This window comes from Macaca nemestrina, chromosome 14 (genome assembly GCF_043159975.1).
Source record: "Macaca nemestrina isolate mMacNem1 chromosome 14, mMacNem.hap1, whole genome shotgun sequence".
Taxonomy (NCBI): domain Eukaryota; kingdom Metazoa; phylum Chordata; class Mammalia; order Primates; family Cercopithecidae; genus Macaca; species Macaca nemestrina.
The window spans coordinates 61,496,194-61,519,186 of record NC_092138.1 but is presented as its reverse complement, the minus strand read 5'-3'; the positions used below and the strand labels follow the sequence as shown (position 1 = coordinate 61,519,186).

At 35.4% G+C, this 22,993-nt stretch overlaps 1 long non-coding RNA gene across 3 annotated transcripts in view; it reads right to left on the bottom strand.

The window, feature by feature from the left end:
• The window catches only part of LOC105485634 (uncharacterized), a 376,161-nt gene that overhangs the window by 323,361 nt on the left and 29,807 nt on the right, over nt 1-22,993 (bottom strand). The window lies entirely within an intron of this gene.

The window sequence follows — 22,993 nt, the reverse complement described above, 5'->3', positions numbered from 1 at the left end:
GTGAACTTGAACCTAGATCAACAGAAACTATCCAATTTGAACAAGAGAGAAAAGCATTGAAAAAAATGAACAACACCTCTCCCTAGGGTATTGTGGTAAAATGCCGAAAGGTCTAATCTTTATGTCATCAGAGTCCCAGAAGAAGACAAGAAAGGAAGGGTAATTTGGAAAAAAAAAATTATATATATGTTATAAATATATAAATATATATAAATACACACAAACACACACACACACACACGAGTAAGCAGATTGAATCAGTAATAAAAATTTGCCCGTCAAGGAAAAGCTCAGGGCTGGATGGACTCACAAGTGAATTCTACCAAACATTTAAAGAAGAGTAGATACCAATTCTTCTCAAACTGTTCCAAAAAGTTAAAGAGGGAATACTTTCATACATATTTTATGAGGCCAGTATTACCCCGATACCAAAACCAGATGAGGACACTATACGGAAAAACAAACAAACAAACTATAGGCCAATATTCCTGATGAACATTGATGCCCAATCCTCAGAAAAATACTAGCAAACCAAATTTAGCAACGTATTTAAAGAATCATTCACCATAATCAAGTGGGATTGATCCCTGGGATGCAAGTGTGCTTTAACATACATAAATCAATAAATGTGATACATCGCATTAACAGAATGTAAGATAAAACCATATTATTATCTCAATAAACACAAAAAAAGCATTTGACAAAACTCAATATCCTTTCATGATAGACACTCTCAGATTAGGTATACAAGGAATATACCTTAGCACAATAAAGGCCCTATATGGCAAGCCCACAGCTAGCATTATACTTAATGATGAATAATTGAAAGCTATTTTTCTAAGGCCAGGAAAAGACATCTTAATAGGAAAGGAAGAAATGAAATTGTTTTGTTAATGACATGATTTTATATATAGAAAACCCTAAAACAACCTTGTCCAATCTGTTGCCCGCAGGCTGCATGAGGCCCAGGATGGCTTTGAATGTGGCATAACACAAATTGGTAAACTTTCTTAAAACATTATGAGACATTTTCGGCAATTTTTGTTTTTTAGCTCGTCAACTATCACTATAACTCATAAATGGGATTTTTTTTCTCAATTCTAGCCCATAATGGATACCAAGATATGAGGCATAAAGTTCTCTAACAATTCATATTCAACTTATTCCTAGTACTTTGGTTTGTAAGTCAAAGGTGAAACTTGAGCCAACTTGGAGTGCCACCGGCTGAATAGTAATTGGTCTCAAGTCAAGAGTTGAAAGTTTAGCCAATTACTTTGAGTTAAGGTTGATTAAGTTTCCTGCCAATCATGTAATAATTCTGGGACTGCTATCATGATTCTAGATACCGAGTAAATAGACTAATCTGTTTAAACATTTTTCAAAGATTAAGTTTGGGCAAGATGGGTATACACTTACATACACAGGTTTATGTGTGTTCAGTTAGCGAATATGCAGAGAAATAAAATTTCATTCAAGAGAAACACTCATTTTTATGTAACCAATGTAGGAGGTGGCATAATATTTTTTAAGTATTTATAGTGGAACGGATATGGTTTGAAAACCGCCTCTGCCACCTTACCAACTGTGATATTTTATATAACTATTTAACTTCTTAAACTTCTGTTTTCTAATTTGTAAAATTTTAAGGGGTTATTCTGAAGAGGAATAGCATATAAGGAAGGCACATGTGATGCATGCCTTGACATTTTTCTCTCAGGTTCTTCCATGTAGTAGGAAACAGTATTAGTGTGTTTGCATTGCTATAAAGGGATACCTGAGGCACAGTAATTTATAAAGAGGTTTGGCCAGGCTTAGTGGGTCATACTCGTAATCTCAGCACTTCAGGAGGTCTTGGTGGGAGGATAGTTTCAGGCCAGAAGTTCAAGAACAGACTGGGTTAGTAGACCCTCTCTCTACATAAAAAAAAAAAATAAAGAAAGAAAGAAAAGAAAAGAAAAGAAAAGAAAAAAAAATTAGCTGGGTGTGGAGGCCCTCTCCTGTAGTCCCATCCACTCAACAGGCTGAAGTGGGAGAATGACTTGAGCTTGGGTGGTTCAAGCTGCAGTGAGCTGTGATAACACTGCTGTATTCCAGCCTGGGTCTCTATCTCAAAAACAACAACAACAAACAAACAACAACAACAAAGACATTTATTTGGCTCACAAATCTGCAGGGTGTACAAGAAGCGTGGTGCCAGCATCTGCTCAGCTTCTGATGAGGGCTTCAGGAAGCTTTTATTCATGGAGTAAGGCAAGGGGAACCAGCATGTCACATGATGAGAAAGGAAGCATGAGAGAGAAGTGCCAGACTCTTCAACAACCAGGTATCATGTGAACCAACAGTGAGAACTCACTCATTACCAGGAGGAGGGCAACAAGTCATTCATGAGAGACCTTCCCTGCTGACCCAAACACCACCCCACCAGTCCCCACCTCCAACGCTGAGGAACACATCCCAACATGAGATTTGGAGGGGACAAACATCCAAACTGTATCAGAAAGTTGGCTGTCAGTCGTTCTGACCTCACTGAGTTAGGACTCTTTGATCAGAGGAGGATAAGGGGTTTTTTATTCTCTTTCTTGACCTCTCATACTTACTGAGAACATGCTAATTTTTTTGATCTTGTTAATAATGTGTGTAAGAGTAAGGTCTAGAGCCCAAGATTTGATCTCTGATTGTACTCACTGTTCTCTCTGACACTTAAATCAATACTTTAACCACTTTTATTTATTTATTTTGAGGTGGAGTCTTGCACTGTCATCCCGGCTGGAGTGCAGTGGTGTAATCTCGGCTCACTGCAACCTCCGCCTCCCGGGTTGAAGTGATTCTCCTGCTTCAGCCTCCCAAGTAGCTGGGATTACACACGCCCACCACCACACCCAGCTAATTTTTTGTATTTTTTAGTAGAGACAAATTTCACTATGTTGGTCAGGCTGGTCTCAAACTCCTGACCTCATGATCTGCCCACCTCGGCCTCCCAAAGTGCTAGGATTACAGGTGTGAGCCACCATGCCCGGCCACTTTAACTAGTTTTAAAACAATTGTTACTTCAGCATAAATTCTACCTATCATAGAAATAAGGATGCAGTTTATAGGGAGTGCCTACGTTATTTTCCTCCTTGTTTTCATTGTATTTTATGTTTTCCTTGCTCAGACCAGACTCGTGCAATCTTTAGCTCTCAACTCATAAGTGAACACCTATTACTGGATTTAATTGAAGTGATGATACACAGGTGTTTTATGTATTTTTTCAGAATTTCTGATGTCACTCTGTGGGTATTCCTTATTGATTTAGCAGATCCATCAGTTGGCTCTGAGGCTTGGACTTTTAAGATGCCAGTTCTGGATTTCCCAGATCTTTCAGGGACTGTGTAGATAGTGAATATTTTCATGAATAAGATGTCATATGTACATAAAAATTAGCACAGAACAAGCTTAGCTTCTTTCGGAAATAGTAGCAGGATGAACTAACAACATTTATTGAGTGTCTAAAACGTTTAGACAGAGTTCTAAAACGCTCCTATAAGGTTTTCCCAACTTAATACCCGGTACTGTGAAAATGATGAGAAGCATCTTTATCCACTCATTGATTGACGGGCATTTGGGCTGGTTTCACAGTTTTCCAACTGTGAATTGTGCTGCTATAAACATGCATGTGGAAGTATTTTTTTCATATAATGACTTCTTTTCCTCTGGGTAGATACCCAATAGTGGGATTGCTGGATCAATGGTAAGTCTACTTTTACTTCTTTAAGGAATTTCTTCACTGTTTTTCGTTTGTATATCTTTTTTTGAGAACAGTCTATTCATGTCCTTAGCCCACTTTTTGATGGGACTGTTTGTTGCTTTTTTCTTGCTAATTTTGTTTGAGTTTCTTCTAGATTTTGGATATTAGTCCTTTGTCAGATGTATAGTTTGTGAATATTTTCTCCCACTCTGTGGGTTGTCTGTTTACTCTGCTGACTGTTCCTTTTGTTGTGCAGAAGCTCTTCAGTTTAATTAACTCCCACTTATTTATCTTTGTTTTTGTTGCATTTGCTTTTGGGTTCTTGGTCATGAAGTCTTTGCCTAAGCCAATGTCTAGAAGAGTTTTTCCGAGGTTATCTTGTAGAATTTTCATAGTTTTAGGTCTTAGATTTAAGTCCTTGATCTATCTTAAGCTGATATTTGTGTTAAGGTGAGAGATGAGGATCCAGTTTAATTCTCCTACATGTGGCTTGCCAATTATTCCCAAAATGGTCGTGTGTATATATATGACAAAATACTACTCAGTCATAAAAAGGAACGAGTTAATGACACTCACAGTCACCTGGATGAAATTGAACACTATGATTCTAAGTAAAGTAACTTAGGAATGGAAAACCAAACATTGTATTTCTCACTCATAAGTGGGAGCTAAGCTATGAGGATGCAAAGGCATAAGAATGATACAATGGACTTTGGGGACTCAGCAGAAAGGGTGAGAGGGGGGTGACAGATAAAAGACTACAAATTGGGTTCAGTGTATACTGCTTGGGTGATGGGTGCACCAAAATCTCACAAATCACCATAAAAGAACTTACTCATGTAACCAAATACCACCTGTTCCCCAAAAACCTATGGAAATAAAAAATACAATAAAATAAAACAAAAGTAAGCACTGTGCCAAAAAAAAAGGAATATGATCAGAAATCATAAGTGTTATTATGCTACCTTTCATGGCAAAAGGGATTTGGCAAATATATTAACGTTACAAATCAGTTTACTTTGAGTTAATTAAACAGGAGATTATCAGGGCGAGCTTAATCTAATCACATGAGCCATTTAATACCATAATACATATCTTTTTCTGTCTGGTGAAAGAAGAGAAAGTCAGAGAGAATCAAAGAATGTGAAGAGGGACCTCATATAAGGAGGTCTAGGAGCCTAGAGTGATCTTCAGCCAACAGTCAAAAAGATAACTGGGACAACCACAAGGAACTGACTCCTATAAGATAAATGAGCCCGGAAAAGGACTCCAAGCTTCAGATGAAAATGTAGTTGGCTGACACTTTGATTTTAGTCTGGTGAAACCCTAAGCAGAGAATCCAAGTAAGTCCCCCTGAACTTCTCACCTAAAGAACAATGAGTTAATAAATAAGGGTTATGATAAGTCATGAAATGTGTGGTAATTTATTACAAAACAATATATAATGATACAGATACCTATTTGGTAGCCAGATATTATCCTAAGTATTTTCCACATGGCATTTAATTTAATTAACACAGCAACTCCATAAAAGACAGATCCTTTTAACTATTTTGCAGGTGGTAAACTGAGGCTCAGGTAATTTATGTGATTTGTCTAAGGTCCCATAGGCTATAAGTAGCAGAGCCCAGATTGAGGAGTGCTTGGCTGTTCATGCAAATGCAAGCAGCTCTTATTAAACTATTCTCGGAAGTCTGTCAGAATAGCCAGCAAGGATACCAACTATCTAGGAAAAGTCACTCCAAAGGAGTGACCCAAAGAAACACATTTTAACCTGAACTGCCTGCCTGGTAATACACTGAAGGCAAATCAGCCCCAAAGACTAAAATAGTTAATTTTCTGTGATCCCTCCCTGTTTTATTTAATATAATACGACCTTAACCTAGTCTTGATATTTGATTTCTGAACAATGAGTCAAGAGAGTTGCCTTCTCTATATAGTGGTACTTTATTGTTGTCAAAGACTTGCCCTTTGGTGCTTCATATTTTGCTTTACCTACATGGAATACTGCTAATTTAGGTGACAGCCTAACTATTTATAGTTCAATGCACGCACCAAATTCCCTTTACCCTTCAAATTAACTAAAAAGAAACAACTTCCTACTTTTTACACCACATAAAATTCATATTTTGCTTTAAATGTAATTTTCCAGCAGAGAGCCTAGTGGAGTTCACTTAAAACTAACCAAATTAGCTGTTAAATTGTCCATTTGATCACCAGGGTCATAGGCATAGTTATTTGACTGAGTTATGACAATGCTCAGAAATGGAAAATACAGTCAAAGGTCATCATCTAGTCCAAAAACAATTCAACAGTTGTTTTTATAGATTTTCATATGATAATATTGTTTCACTTTCTAGTACCCATATTTGATTTCATTTACAAATAAAATACTACCCACTCTATGAATCATGCTTTTATCTCAAATATATCTAGAGTGAATCTCTATGATTTTAACAATACAGAAATGCACATTTTAAAAAGATTTTAACATTTATTGTAAATAATTTAAGACAACTTTTAGATATATCATGTGTTTAACTAAATTTTCATGATCCAGGTGGCCCAAATTAGTCTTTTTTATAAATTCTTTTTTGAGTTGAAATTATTCTTTCACACCTAAAGAACTCTATCTGATACTCTAGAAAGAAATATTCAATTGAATTTCACAACGTAGAACATTTCCTGCCTTCTCCATTGTAGATTGTGATGAATAAATTAATATGTGCTTACTAAAAATAAATGATACAATTTAAGGAAACATATTATTTTGAGTCCTGATTCAAAGAAAAAACCAAATATTTAAAATTTATTTAAAATTTGTATTGTTTATATAATTATAACATCTTCAAAATCAATAATGATTTTCTTCATTTAGCATTTAAACATAAGTATTTTCTCATATTACTATAGTTGCCATATGCATCACTCTATGGCTATATAATTTCCAACATGTGCTTTTATTGGAATTCATTAATAATTTCATTATTTTTAGGTATTTAGATCATGGACCATTTTCCCTTACTACCATGATACCTGTTTAAATTGACAAATCATAGTTGTATAGATTTACGGGGTAAAATGTGATGCTTTGATATATGTATATGATATAGTTTGATTAAATCAAGCTGCTTAACATATCCATCACCTATCATTTTTAATAATGAGACATTTGAAATGTATTCTCTTAGTTATTTCAAAATACATAATACATTATTATTGACTGTAGTCACGCTGGTGTGCAATGAATCTCAAGATGAATATTTCCATGAATATTAAAAAAAAAATCTTCCATTTTGAAATGTCACTTTTCATTAATTGTGACTCTGATACTTCTCAGCTTGACATCTCCACTTATGCAATAAACAAAATTCATTGTACACTTTATCTTCTAGGGACTTGACATGTGCAAGTCCTTCACTTTCATTTTTTTTTTCTAAGCCAGCTCTCTCGATCCCCTCACATCAGTGCCTCAGCATCCAGTGATTAAATCCCGGCATTTCTAGCACAGTCTATCTCCATCACAATGTTTCCTGTTTTGCAGTATAACTGGTGATTAACTTTAATTACAATCATGACCACTCTATAGCAGAGGCCAAAATGATGATTACACATCATGTTTCATATTTTTCAGTCAGATGAAGCTTCAGCAAAGCTACCCTGCTAAAATAACAAATTTGCATATCATTATATAGAGTTCAAATGAACTTATTTTATCCACTCCCACCCATTAGTCATCTTGTTACAGTTTAGAAAATATATTGACTCTGGACCATGAGTCTGTAGGTAAAGGTAACAGTTATAATGATGAAAAAAAAAATTTCTCAAGTTAATCTGTATTTTTCCTGATTTAATTGATTATATCACTCATAGGCCATCAAGACATCATTAGAAACTTTTCTACTGAACATAGTATTGGAAGTTCTGGCCAGAGCAATCAGCCAAAAGAAGGAAATAAAGGGTATTCAAATAGGAAGAGAGGAAGTCAAACCGTCTCTGTCTGCAGATGACACGATTGTATATTTTGAAAACCCCATTGTCTCAGCCCAATATCTCCTTAAGCTGATAAGCAACTTCAGCAAAGTCTCAGGATACAAAATCAATGTGCAAAAGTCACAGGCATTTCTATACACCAATAACAGACAAACAGAAAGCCAAATCATGAGTGAACTCCCATTCACAATTGCTACTAAGAGAATGAAATACCTAGGAATACAACTTACAAGGGATGTGAAGGACCTCTTCAAGGAGAACTACAAATTACTGCTCAAGGAAATAAGAGAGGACACAAACAAATGGGAAAACATTCCATGCTCATGTATAGGAAGAATCAATATTGTGAAAACAGCCATACTGCCCAAAGTAATTTATAGATTCAATGCCATCACCATCAAGCTACCACTGACTTCCTTCACAGAATTGGAAAAAACTACTTTGAACCAAAAAAGAGCCTGCATAGCCAATCCTAGGCAAGAAGAACAAAGTTGGCGGCATCATGCTACCTGACTTCAAATCAAACTATACTACAAGTCTACAGTAACCAAAACAGCATGGTACTGGTACCAAAACAGATATATAGACCAATGGAACAGAACAGAAACCTCAGAAATCACACCCACATCTACAAACATCTGATCTTTGACAAACCTGACACAAACAAGCAATGGGGAAAAGATTCTCTATTTAATACATGTTGTTGGGAAAACTGGCTAGCCATATGCAGAAAACTGAAACTGGACCCCTTCCTTACACCTTATACAAAAATCAACTGAAGAGGGATGAAAGACTTAAACATAAGACCTAGGACCATAAAAATCCTAGAAGAAAACTTGGGCAATACCATTCAAGACATAGGCATGGGCAAAGACTTCACGTCTAAAACACCAAAAGCAATGAAAACAAAAGCCAAAATTGGCAAATGGGATCTAATTAAACTAAAAAGCTTCTGCACAGCAAAAGAAATTATCATCAGAGTGAACAGGCAACCCACAGAGTGTGAGAAAACTTTTGCAATCTATCCATCTGACAAAGGGCTAATATCCAGAATCTACAAAGAACTTAAACAAATTTACAAGGAAAAAACCAAACAACCCCATCGAAAAGTGGGCAAAGGATATGAACAGACACTTCTCAAAAGAAGACATTTATGCAGCCAACAGACACATGAAAAAATGCTCATCATCACTTCTCATCAGAGAAATGCAAATCAAAACCACAATGAGATACCATCACACGCCAGTTAGAATGGTGATCATTCAAAAGTCAGGAAACAGCAGATGCTGGAGAGGATGTGGAGAAACAGGAATGCTTTTACACTGTTGGTGGGAGTCTAAATTAGTTCAACCATTGTGGAAGACAGTGTGGCGATTCCTCAAGGATCTAGAACTAGAAATACCATTTGACCAGCAATCCTATTACTGGCTATATACCCAAAGGATTATAAATCATTCTACTATAAAGACACATACATACATATGTTTATTGCAGCACTATTCACAATAGCAAAGACTTGGAACCAACCCAAATGTCCATCAATAATGGACTGGATAAAGAAAATGTGGCACATATACACCATGGAATACTATGCAGCCATAAAAAGGGATGAGTTCATGTCCTTTGCAGGGACATGGATGAAGCTGGAAACCATCATTCTCAGCAAACTTCACAGAAAACCAAACACCACATGTTCTCTCTCACTCATAAGTGGGAGTGAACAATGAGAACACATGGACAGAGGGAGGGGAACATCACACACGGTGGCCTGTCAGGGGATGGGGGGGCTAGGGGAGGGATAACATTACGAGAAATACCTAATGTAGGTGACAGATTGATAGATGCAGCAAACCACCATGGCACATGTATACCTATGTAACAAACCAGCATATTCTGCACATGTACCCCAGAACTAAAAGTAAAATTTAAAAAAAGATTTATTTAAGTGAACCCAGTAATAACTATTATAATTTACTGAATATGTGCTATTAGTGTAGGACTATGCTGAGTTTAACATATTATCCTATTGAACTTTTACAAAAAGACTCTGAACTGAGTCTTAGAAAAGCTAGGCAACTGACTGTGGTCATTTTGTTGGCCAGTAGCAGAGCCCAGATCTAACCTCAGATTTATATTACCTCCTGAGCCAAGGCTCTAAACCTGCGGTTTCATATAGAAATATCTTTGAGGGGTGCTTTACAGAGATGGCTATATCTTGTTATACATAGAGTATGAAGGTCATACCATTGTATATTTACTCACTCACTCACACACCTCACAAACTATTTAAGGAGGGCTCACCATTTCACAAGCACTAAGTATCATTTGTAACTTCATTCAATGTTGAAGTTCCTGCTTTACTGTTACATAAGGAGGCAATTCAAATGACTTGACAAGGGTTTGCACATTTTCTCTTTGGGACATGAGAGAAGTCTTTTGTACAGAGGCTTTGAAATTAAAGGTTACTTTCCCAGGGAAGGAGCATAACAGATATGAGAGTTATGCTCATATCTCAGAGTAAGACATATTGAGTCTGGAATACTCTGAAGCTTGAGCCCTATCAGAGAAAGTTCTACTCACAGAAGGCTGGAGATTTCCAAGAAAACAAAACAAAACTATGTCTAAACATGAAGGTGGAAGTTTTGTGGCTGCAATGCGATTACTCACAAAAGTGGGGGTGCAGCAGCCTAACACGTTGCAGAAGTTGGGGATACTCACTCTTCTCTCAGGTCACATGCTATCTGCACTGGGGAATCATGGAGGGTGATAAATGTGGTAAGAGAGAAGTTGAAAGAAAGAGCTAAAACCAGACCACTTGGCCAGATGCCCACTCCAGATCTCTAATTGTCTTTAATAGGAAAAAGAAAATTGTATATTTACTATATCATAAATCTGAAGAAGAAACGGTTACAAATTCTGCCCCCCAACCTCTTTTTTCCCATTAGAAAGGTTCACGTTTCAGAGTATGTAGAGTATTTATCAAGGTTTTAGTCTTATGGTTTCCCAAGAACTCTAAGGAAATACACATGTAAAAGTAAAAGAAAGTAGTAACATTAGAGAAAAGGATACAGAGGGAGAAATTACACGTGTGTTTTAGAATCTTATGACCCCATTAAATACTTCATTGATTCCGATTGTCCATCCCTATAAACTCTTAAACGAAAACAAATCAAACATATTCAGATATTTATAACTTTTCAAAATCTCAATACTAATAATATTTTGTTCACTTTTTACAAAACAACTTCCTTTATATTAAAGAGATTTTATATGTTTATTGTGAAAAAATTAAGGTCAAGGACAGATTTATAAAAGATAAGGAAGAGACTTCTCTATATTCTAGCCAACAATTCGTCATTTTGGATAATAAATCCAGAAAGCAACACAGTTGTTTTCTAGTTTATGGGTGATAATTAAATTTATCTCACCTGCTAGTGAAGCTTCACTCTTTTCAATTATTTATAGTCCTTTTGCATTTCATATATGCAAACTGTCAATTTTATTGATCAAGATGATTGTGTGGATTTTTTTACCCTTTGACTTGATAGATTTCCTCATTTTGAACCATCTTTCATACCCATTGCCTATTTATGTCATGTATATTGTGCTAGGTACTAAAGATTCAACGGTGTATACTCATTCTATCAGTAAATCTTAGTTCTTGGAACAAAGAACTAAGATTTTGAAACTTACTTCAAAAGTGCCAGTTTCAAAATCTATCCCAAATCAGACCATGTCTCGCCATCTCCACTACTAAAAGCACAGTGTAAAGCACTATCATCTGTTGATTAAACTACTGCAGGAGTCTCCCAACCAGTCTCCCTCCTTCACTCTTGTTCATTTGGTGATGGACCAACCATCAAAATGGGTAATTATAAAATTACATTTCCCAAAAGAAATGATCCCAATCTTTATCCCATTCCTATTTTACTCACATGAAAATTTACTCATCTCTAAAAGCCTTGCCTTCCCAGAAAAATAGAGAGAAGGTGGAGGTATAAATAAAAGATTCCATCATACCTTTTATCTAGGGTAGTGTATCTACCCTAGAGATTTACATAAAATGGGCAAGTCCCGTGTCTTTTCCCTGAGAAATTCTGTTCTAAGTTGAAGGACAAATGGTTGACTCACATAGGAAAGTGTTGTCCAATTTTCTCAGTAAAACCTTCTGCTTCTTTAGGTTACATAGGAACATGTTTAATAATGATAATGATAATAATTTACAAGGAGACCTTAGCCTCTCATAGATACCATGGAATTCCAAATGTTCCTATAGATGATAAATTGCACTAATTAAGATGATCTTCTCTCTCAACGTAAAATATAATGATTTATATCCCAATAAAGCAAGAATACTCAATTCCCTGGGATAATTGCATGAGATTTCTGAAACCTTTAATGCCTTGCCCTCTTGTTCTATTCATCTCAGAATTGTTTCTGTTTTCATTTTACTTATAGAGGTTTATACCCAAGTTAGTTTTCATCTCAATGGACCTACTTCATTTTTTTTCAGACTCGCCTAGCTGCTACTGTTAGGTTTGCTCATATGAATCCTATGGCGTCGGAATGACTGCTGTGTTAAAAATGATTGCATTCAAACACATCCATGGTGCAAAAGTTCTCAAATATATAGAAGGTAGCCAGTTACATACCATTAAGGTGACTAGAGCAGCCTTCTTACCTTTCTGTTATGTTACCTTCCTGAATATAGGTGAATACAGGTAAGTACAGAATACTACGCTCATTCTTGCTTCTGCAAATGTTTCCTTTCTGCATATGCTCAGCTTAGATGTCACATTACTTACACTCAAATATCTTAAATAGCAAATAACTTTCTTTCAGTGTCAGCAAAAATTTTTAATAGTCTTCTTAACTACAGAATTGAAAAAGTATCACCTTCCAGGAATTTAAGTAAAGTTCAAATAAAGTAAAATTACTAGTCTTGTGTTTAAAATAAAGTGATATGTCTCTTAGCCTTTTGCAGTATAGATCATTGAGACAGCATCCTTTCACTTGATGTTGTGGAATTCATACTTGCTAAAAATGTTTCCTACAAATATTTAGAGTTTCCTACAAATATTTAGACAGTTTGCCTGCACTTATTAGCATACACCCCTGATGAAAAGGGGAAGGCTAGGCTTGAAAAGACAGGGTTAAACCAAGTTGAATCAAAATGACATTGTAAGAAGCATCACATTTTGCTCTTTAGCATGAGGAAAAATTCATAAGTTGAGTGCCTATGCAGTTAAATAAATCTAAACTAATTGTAATCACCATACTATACTCATATTACCACTGGAGACGTCAAGTTTAGTTTCACAAATTTAGAGTGCTGGGATCCTTTTAGAGAAGCCCACACACCAACAGCGCTTATTTGACAGTAAGTCATTAGAGGTCTACTGGTCATTTAAAAGTAGATGTATTTTTCATTTGCATAGCTGTCTGGGTATGCTCCTCCAGTAATATACCGCCTGGATGACTGCATTTGCAAATGTGTTAGAATATTCAGTTAATGTATGCTATCCTAAACATAGATGGGAGAAAAAGCCCAGGCTGTTTTTAAACCTAATAGACTTTGAAAACCTGGAATATAATTTGAAGCTGAAGCCTCCAGGGATGTGAGTTCTGCAGCAGCCAGTTGCAAATAGTTTTTTCTTGCAGAAATATTCCACAAGAATAGCTGCAGTGCAAATACTGGTCTGTCAGAAAGTCAAAAACTGTGTCAAGAAGTGATTTTAAGGAAGTAGAACATGAGTTAAGTGTGAGGCTTAGAATCAGACCCGATTTCTGATCCGGGATCCACTGTTTATTAGCCAGGGACATTTTTTAACCTTGCTGAGTCTCAGTGTTCTTTTTTTTTTTTTTTTTTTTTTTTTTTGAGACGGAGTCTCATGCTGTTGCCCAGGCTGGAGTGCAGTGGCGCGATCTCGGCTCACTGCAAGCTCCGCCTCCTGGGTTCCCGCCATTCTCCTGCCTCAGCCTCCTGAGTAGCTGGGACTACAGGCGCCCGCCACCGCGCCCGGCTAATTTTTTGTATTTTTAGTAGAGACGGGGTTTCACTGTGGTCTCGATCTCCTGACCTTGTGATCCGCCCACCTCGGCCTCCCAAAGTGCTGGGATTACAGGCTTGAGCCACCGCGCCCGGCCAGTCTCAGTGTTCTTATATGTAAAATGGGAATGATAATGCCAGTTTCATAAGGTTGTTTTAAAGATTAAATAAGATAATATGAACACAGCATGCTGTGCTCAATAAATGTTCCTGCTGCAATTGATTACTGTTGTGATTGAAGCTATCTGAGTTTCCTTAAAGGCTATTCATCTATTAAATCATCTTTTGAGGTCTCAGAGAGGAACTTTTCTCTGCAATGGAAAAGTGTTGCCTGCTTAATTATCTCTGTGGCAGAGCTCCTCCTACCAAGAGGAAGCAAGAGAGCATTGTCCCCAAGGATCAGGGTTATACTCAAGGCCATATGCTTGAACCTGAGCTCCCGCTCTTCCTCTCCACAAGTGCTAGTACACGTTCCTGCTCTGCTGCAGGAACTCCCAGAGACAGGATGGTCCACTCCATAGCAGAGAAGATTCCATGCCAAGTTGGCTGGATCTCTGGAGGATAATGCTCATATATTACTCACACGGTCACCTCCCCAAAATGAAGCCTGTTTCGAGAAAGCTGGGTTGGGTGGGCTCTCTTTTTCCTCTCTATTTCCGATACTCCTGCCTCTTCTCAGATTTAGTGCTAACCCAGTCTACAATGACAGTATTTTCTGATACCAAGAATAATTTTAGTTCAGGGACTCTGTTGCCCTTACCTGCTGCTTAGCATTGGTTAGCATCACCCTGTCCTGCCTCAATACATTTTTCCTAACTTTAATCTTAGTATCTCAGTTTCTTCTCTTCCAGGAGGACCCTGTGCTCCAAATGCAAATTGGCATTCCCTCTGTCCAGAACTGTGCACATCAAGATAGAAAAGCTGTTTCACAAAGACATAGAAAATGGGCTCTGAGTTGACATTCTGCATCAACCTCTATTTTATACGTTGAAACCTCTAGCATAATTTTCATGTTCTGATTCATCAGTTATCCTTCTACATTATTTCACCTAATTGCCAAATAAGTATTATGTGTGGGAAATATTATAATCTCTATTTGATATGTAAGGAAGTTGAAGCACAGTTCAGTTACATTCCTAAGGTCATCTAACTAATAAGTGAGAGAGCTAGGAGCTAAGCTCAGTTATTATAAATCCAGCAATTATTCTTCAGAAACACAGAAACCTATTTTTTCTTTGGTCATTTTAGTAGTAGTCTATACATATGAAATACACTTGCCTATTTTTTATTAAATCATTTTAAGAAAACTTTTTAAAAGCAGACTGCATTGCTGTAACAGCTTTGTGTCAACATTAATTGAATATAAAGTGATTTGAATAGGTTAAGTATCCCTAATCAGAAAATCCAAAATCTGAAATGCTTAAATGAGCATTTTCTTTGAGCATCATCTCAGAAGGTTTCAGAGTTTTGAGCATTTTTGATTTTGGGTTTTCAGATTAGGGCTGCTGAATATAATGCAGATATCTTCAAATCTGAAAAAAAAAAAAAATCCAAAGTTCAAAACACTTCTAGTCCCAAAAATTTCAAATAAGGGATACTCAACCGGTATTACTACAGACAAATTTGAAAAAATAACATCACAATACTTATTCCCATCAAGTACTACTTAATGTAAGCCTAATGTTCTTTGTTCTGCTTAAGAATTACTTGCTCCAAATTTCTGGTGCTTCTTACGCCAGAGTCCGAGACTCACTCTACTTGAATATCAAGCAGTCTTCTAAATGCTTCCCCTGGCCTCAATGTTCTCCATCTGCCAAGAGCTTGCAAATGGCAGACTTATGGGTTTAGAGCTAATAAGAAAAAAATGTCATTTTTAGCTTTCCTGTTTTGCTGATCAATACAACATACTAGAAAGAATATGAATTTGGAGCCTGACAGATATGGGTTCATAATTTACTCTTCACAAACTCTGACACATTACTTAAATTCTTTGAGTCTAGTTTTCCCATTTGTAAAATAATTAAGGTAAGTCACTCAACTGAAAACTTACTGTTCTAGAAATGAAACACTTGCCTGTTTGACTCCAAGGCCAGTGCTCAGTCCACCAAACCATGCTGCCTCTGGGGATTTCTCTCTGGCTCTTGTGCTCTAATTTTCAAAAATAAAGTTATGAGGTGGCAATTCAAAGTCCGCCACGGCCCTTGTCCTGGGAATCATGGCCCTTTAAATGTCTCAGATCAAGAATTCTACTTCTTGATTTAGAGTATGAAATACTGAATATGCATATTTTCTTTATGAAAGGAGTCACATATATCCTCAGATTTTCAAAGGAATCCTTGCCAAAAAATATTAAGAATAATTTCCTTGTAATCTAAAATATCTCCTGACTTTCAATAGTGAATAACTTATGCCTGACAGGGGAAGCTCCTTGTAGTTCTTGGTTTTGGTGCTAGTATCCCATGACCCTGATATCCTGATAACCTGCTGTAAATCAACACACATTTAGAGTCTGGAGACTGTCCCAAAACACTCATCCCAACACTCCTGACCAGGTCAATATTATACCAGCAATATCCCTTTTCAAGGTTCCACACATATGAATGAACAATTCAAGGATTTGTATATAATAGAGAGAACAGATGTGTGGTATAAAGGGAAAACTATTCAAAACCTAGTGCAACTTAATAAAGACATTGATAAAGTAGAAAAAAACCCTCCTATGCTTCATTTTTGGATGCAGAGTCATTGCTTTAAAAGAGCAAGGCAGGCTAGGCGCGGTGGGTCACACCTGTAATCCCAGCACTTTGGGAGGCCAAGGCAGGTGGATCACTCGAAGTCAGGAGTTCAAGACCAGCCTGACCAACATGGTAGAACCCCATCTCTACTAAAAATATAAAAATTAACCTGGCGTGGTGGCGGACATCTGTAATCCAAGCTACTCAGGAGGCTGAGACAGAGAATCGCTAAACCCAGCAGGTGGAAGTTGCAGTGAGCTGAGATCAGGCCACTGCACTCAAGCTTGGGTGACAAAGTGAGACTCTGTCTCAAGAAAAAAAAGAGCAAGGTAGACAGTAGGGCAGATTCGGGAGATGGAAATGGTGATCTTGAAGGTTGCTGAAGGGAGGTACCATTGGCTACGTTCGTGCCTTTTCTAGAGCTGGGATATCTCCATTTATTCACACTTTGGCATTATATCTCATAGTGTTAACCAGGAATATGGGGATGAGGACATAGTAGAATCCAAACCAATGGTTCAAGGAAACAGAATGAGGGGATCCTGGACTTCCACTGTGTAATGACCCATATAAAAAGGACAATAAGTTAATACTTAATTGAATCAATGTTAATTGAAAAACCATAAGGGGAAGAGACTGTGATTTTCCTTCACCAATAACACTACTACTAAAACCCACTAGAAAAGTTGGATGGAGAATATTAAAATCTGCATGTTTGAAAGCGCTTAAATCATGTGTTAAGTTAAACTTGATATTCACCTACATTTTTCCCTTTATAATATATGCCAATTTATAAGTGGTAATCTAGATACTAAGACACTGAGCAGTAACTGCTGGCAATCTCACAGAGCAGAGAAAGCAAAAATTGGAGTTTTGGGAAGGCCAACTAGAAGAAACCATAGAAAACAGTACAGGCTTCAGCTGGGCAAACAAAGGGGAATCCATTGGAATGTGGATAAACTAGAAATAGACTAGCACCCATCAAGAATGAAACTAAGCTTTAAATCAGCTCAATCCCAGACTGGATTAAGATTACCTGCCACTAGCTAATTGCCTGCCAGAAACAAAACACATCTTCTCTAGCAAAGATGATCTTACCCAGAGCTTAAATTATCTCTGTAATTTTCTGAAATTTATAGTGCTCAGCATTTACTGGAAAATTACCTGGCATGCCAGGAGAAAAGAACAATTGGCAAAAAACCAAGAGAAAATAGAAACATATCCACAGAAGACTTTGATTGATTTTAAAATGACCATAATTAGCATGTCTAAGAAATTATATGACACAGTTTAGTATTTCATCAGATACCTGAATCACATAAAAAAAGAATTTAATGGAAGTTCCAGAAAAGAAAAAAGTAATAAAAATGTAAGAGCTTTATACATTTTCTCTTGTGATGGAATGGCCCAAGACTCATAAGAATATGCTCTTTATTATGTCCAACATTTGCATATGAAGGGATAATTACTACCAAGAATCTCAGAACTTTGTGGTAAGACCTTGCAAGGCCTGTTTGTCACATCCTAAAACACCCTTACTCTGCTCAACTTGACTACCTTTGACTCATCAGGTCTGAAATTGTGAAACTGCTTTTGATGTCACACATCTGAATTACATGATATATTCTCTATGCACTATAAACTTCTCTATGTTCTCTTACACTCCAACACATAGAACACTGTGTTCTCTAACACTTCTATGCTATGTTGTCATTGCACTATAAACTTTTCCTACATTTAAAAAATACTTACGTTAAAAATGTAAAGAAAAACTTTTACAAGAATGTATATATTCAAGGTATACAATGTAGTGATGTTATATACATATAAATTGTTAAATGATTACCATAATCAAATTAATTAAGATATCCATCACTACCTATGTTGAACCTTAGACAGCAGGAACTTCTAAATAGTATAACTGAATAAACTTTCCCAACCTTACCTTTTATCACATAGAACTTTAATTAATAAGTTATTTATCTATATTTCCTACTAGACTCTGTTACGTGACAGCAGACAGCCATCATGTTGAAGCTTTTCTATTTAACACCTACCAAAATACCTGTTGTAAATTCGCCTCTGAGTTCAAATAAAGCATTCTGCCTCCAGCCTGATACTTCATAATCTGACCATGGGCTCCATGTTATTACAAAAGAGTACATATCCATTTCTAAGAGAAATTCTGAAACAAGGCTTCCACTGTTCACAATGCATTACTTTATTAAATATAAGGATGACAGATGATTTCAGGACATTTATTTTCTATGAAAGCATGTTGGATAATGCCACAGATCTAAGCAGAAGAAATTAAGCAAACACGTATTAACATTTTCCATTTTTCAGAGTGAAGGCTAAGGACCAAGGTGATTCGTGAGTCAAATGAGCTACTGGAACACTTTTACTGAAAAGTTCTTTGATTGTTCCGAAGCATCTGTATTTGTTCTCTCAGGGTTAGGAAATGCCACTTGAAGAAAATGCAGGTAATAATCACATCAGGGTAAATAGAGTATCCATTACATCAAGCACTTATCATTTCTTTGTGTTACAAACATTCCAAATGTACTATTTTAGTTATTGAAAAATGGATACCCCATTTACTCTGATGTGTTATATGCCTGCTTTAAAAATCTCATTTATCCCATGTATATACCTACTATGTACCCATAAAAATTAAAAATTAAAGAAAAGAAAATGCATGTAGGCATTTGAAGTTCAGCATAGCAAAAAGGAAATAGAGCCAGGAGGAAGGGGGAGCTTAGCTTCAAGCTGTTCCCTTAGCTGAAACTGTACCAGGGGAAACGAGAAACTGTACCATGGGAAAACTTCCTCTTGGCTACAGCTTTATCATATGCAGAGGAGAAAGCATAAAAAAACAAGTTATTTCATTGTCCCTCTACACACACCCCACTTCCTGTAGGGTGCTAAATTCATCGTGTGGCTACTTTGTGCTATAGTGGCAAACTCTCACACATAAGCTTCAAGAAGATCCTGGCAGCATTTAGGAGGAGAGTGAGCATGACTGAAGAGAATCCACCTACATAGTTTTCCCATGAATGCAATGCCTGCCTAGAGTTTTTGTGCAAGAGTGAGTGGAATGAATGTTTAGCATGGAGTTTATTGTCTCTCAAAAATTACTATAATGAAAAAGGGGGAAGCTTCAGTATGCATATATGATCTTCTGGAAAGGTGTTACACAAGCCAACCAACCACCCAGCAAAACTAAACAAAACTAAAAATCTAGAATAAATAGGTCCTGTTGTGTGCAATCAATAAAACTGTAAAACTGAATATAATATTAACTCTAATAAAAAAGAGTGAAAAAGAATTCATACCAATGACAATAAAATAAAAAGGAAGATGACTGTAGTTAAGGAAGGTGAACTAATTATAACTTAAAAATAGAATTTTAAATAACATTCACATGAATAAAGAAAAACTTATACCAAATAAAATTTCAGAAATGATGTGGGAATATAAATTTGAGAGAGGTAAAAATAATATGAGAAGAGATTATATGTATATATGGCAAAGGGCATCAATACATCCAACATTAGGAGTCATGAAGAAGAGATAGCAAAAGGAAAACAAGAAAATGATCTAAGATGTACTGGAAGAAAGGTTTTCTGATGTGAAGATAAATTTGCCAAGTTAAAATGGCTTGCAGTAGTTCCAGAAAAATTGAATAAGCAGGGCTCATACATATATATGTTAAACAACAATAAGTATAATTAATCAATTATATGATAATTATAGCCAAAAATTGTTAATTATAAAACATTATCATTATTGATTACATGTTAATTATATAATTATGATAATTTATTATTAATAACTAATAATTATTATTTTATTTAAAAAACCCAACTTATGAGCATTCAGGAGCACTGAGTCGCCTGGTCCCTCCCTCTATACCGCAAAAAGCAGTTTTATTAAAAGAAGAAATACTAGACCATCCTCAATTTACATCATTAAAAATAAGGAAATACCTAGTGTAAATGACGAGTTGATGGGTGCAGCAAACCAACATGGCACATGTATACCTATGTAACAAACCTGCACATTGTATATATGTACCCTAGAACTTAAGGTATAATTTAAAAAAAAAGGAAGGAGTAAAAAATGTATCTATAGAGTTTTGAGAATGAAATAGGTCTGTGGCTAGAAAGTGCTTTACCCAGTCAAATTGTCATTTATATATGAAAACAACAGCAATATAATATTAAATACACAATTCTATGCTTCATATACAAACTACTAAACGTTGCATCTCAGGCAATGGAATGATGTTTTAAAATAAGTTCTCAAGAATGGGAAAAGTTATCAATAAAAAAGAGTATCAGTGTCTAGTACTTAAGTGCAAAATGTAATCTAATTTTAAATATAATTACAACTAAAAATCCAAATGCCGTAAGTCCTGAAAAAGAGTATACTCACATAACAAATATTAAAAACAAATAAAAAACCTGAGACTGTATATCTCTCCATAAAACAATAGCTGAGAGAATAAAGATGTGAAGAAGTAACTTTCTGAATTCAGTTGATGCAGGTCAGAGTAATTGCACTGATTTTTTTTGGTTAGTAATTTGAAAATATAATTCCAATGTTGAAAATGATAATATAACAGTACTAGCTACTATTATTACTTATGTTAATTTAATAATACATGTAATAATTTCATTTGTTATTAGTACATTAATATTCTTCATTAATATAACATGATAAAATGTACATAACTTTAAAAATTGGCTCAGAAAGATAAAAAGGAAAATTATCTCCATGATACTTTGGGGCTATGAAGAGAAAACTATATGAAATTCACTGATAGACTTTTAAAATGTGACATTATGCTTGTATTCAAATAAAAAGTCTTTAACCTCAAAATTTTAATTCCCAGTGAAGTTATCAATTTCAATCTTGATCAAAGTCTCTATGGATTGCTTTAATTATATGCTCAACAGTGAAGCAATCAGGTCAGTACAAAAAATAATAAATGTGCTGAGAAGTTTATGGTAGTGTTGCTTATTGTAGTGAAAAATTAGAAACAGCCTAAAATTCATTATTAAAGAATTAACTAAGCAAAGTATGACATATGTCTATATTACAATGCAGTCATTATAAAGATGAAGATCTATGTTTCTTGAAATGGAGAGACTCACAAAACATGTTATTTATTATAAAATATTGAAAAATGACATATGATCTTATGTACGTAAACAACATGGGTCATTTATATATGAAAACAATAGCAATATAATGTTAAATACACAATTCTGTGCTTCATATAGAAATTACTAAACGTTGCATCTCAGGTAATGGAATGATGATTTAAAATAAGTTCTCAAGAATGGGAAAAGTTATCAATAAAAAAGAGTATCAGTGTCTAGTACTTAAGTGCAAAATGTAATCTAAATTTAAATTTACCTATGTGTTACATAGGTAAATGTGTATAAAACATATTTGTAAAAAGATTTCTAGGCTGCACATGGTGGATCATGCCCATAATTCTAGCACTTTGGGAGGAAAGGCAGTAGGATCACTTGGGGCCAGGAGCTCCTTGAGGTCAGCAACAGCCTGGGCAATATATTAAGACCCCAACTCTACAAAAAATAAAAAATAAAATTTAAAAGTTAAAATTAAAACAAATTTAGTGGAAATTTCTAGGCATAGAGAATTCAGGGAATTTATTTTGTGCTATTTAGCTTTCTGTATTGTTTAACTTTCTAAAAACATGAAATTTAAAAAACAAAAATATTAACATATAAATATTACTGAAAAACACATAAAACAAGAAACATAATGGCAGGCTAGCCTGTATGAGGGACAAAGAGTTGGTATTCTGTAATAGGGATTTTTACAAAACATTCAAGGAAAAGACAAATATTTTAATTAAAAAGTGCAACAAAAAACTGGAAACCACAACAAGAAAAATACAAATAATGTTTAATAGCAAGACCTAAATAAGTAAGTAAATGAATAAATAAATGGCATATCTTGTTGGCAATACATTTTGCAACAAATAGGCACTCAATATATATTTTAAGTCAAAATTGCAGAAACAAAGTATCCACTGAAACTAGATTTTTTAAAATGCAAATCAGAGCAGGAAATAAATTTTTATCTTTTTAATATGTAAGGACACACAAAACGTTTACATGTTAATATTCAATGCTACCAGAGGTGAGAAAGATATTCTTATATTCTGCTGCTCTGAGCATAAACTATTAAAAATACTTAGAGATATTTGCTTGTATTTATGAAAATCTCATACTATTCTAAGGATCATTAATTTCATTCATTTTGTAAAGATGTGTATGAAAGCACATTTAGTGATAATTTAGAATAGATTAAAACTACAGACACAAACCACATGATTATCTCAATAGATTCAGAAAAGGCCTTTGATAAAATTGAACATCCCTTCACATGAAAAACTCTCAATAAACTAGGTATTGAAGGAAATATCTCAAAATAGTAAGAGCCATATGT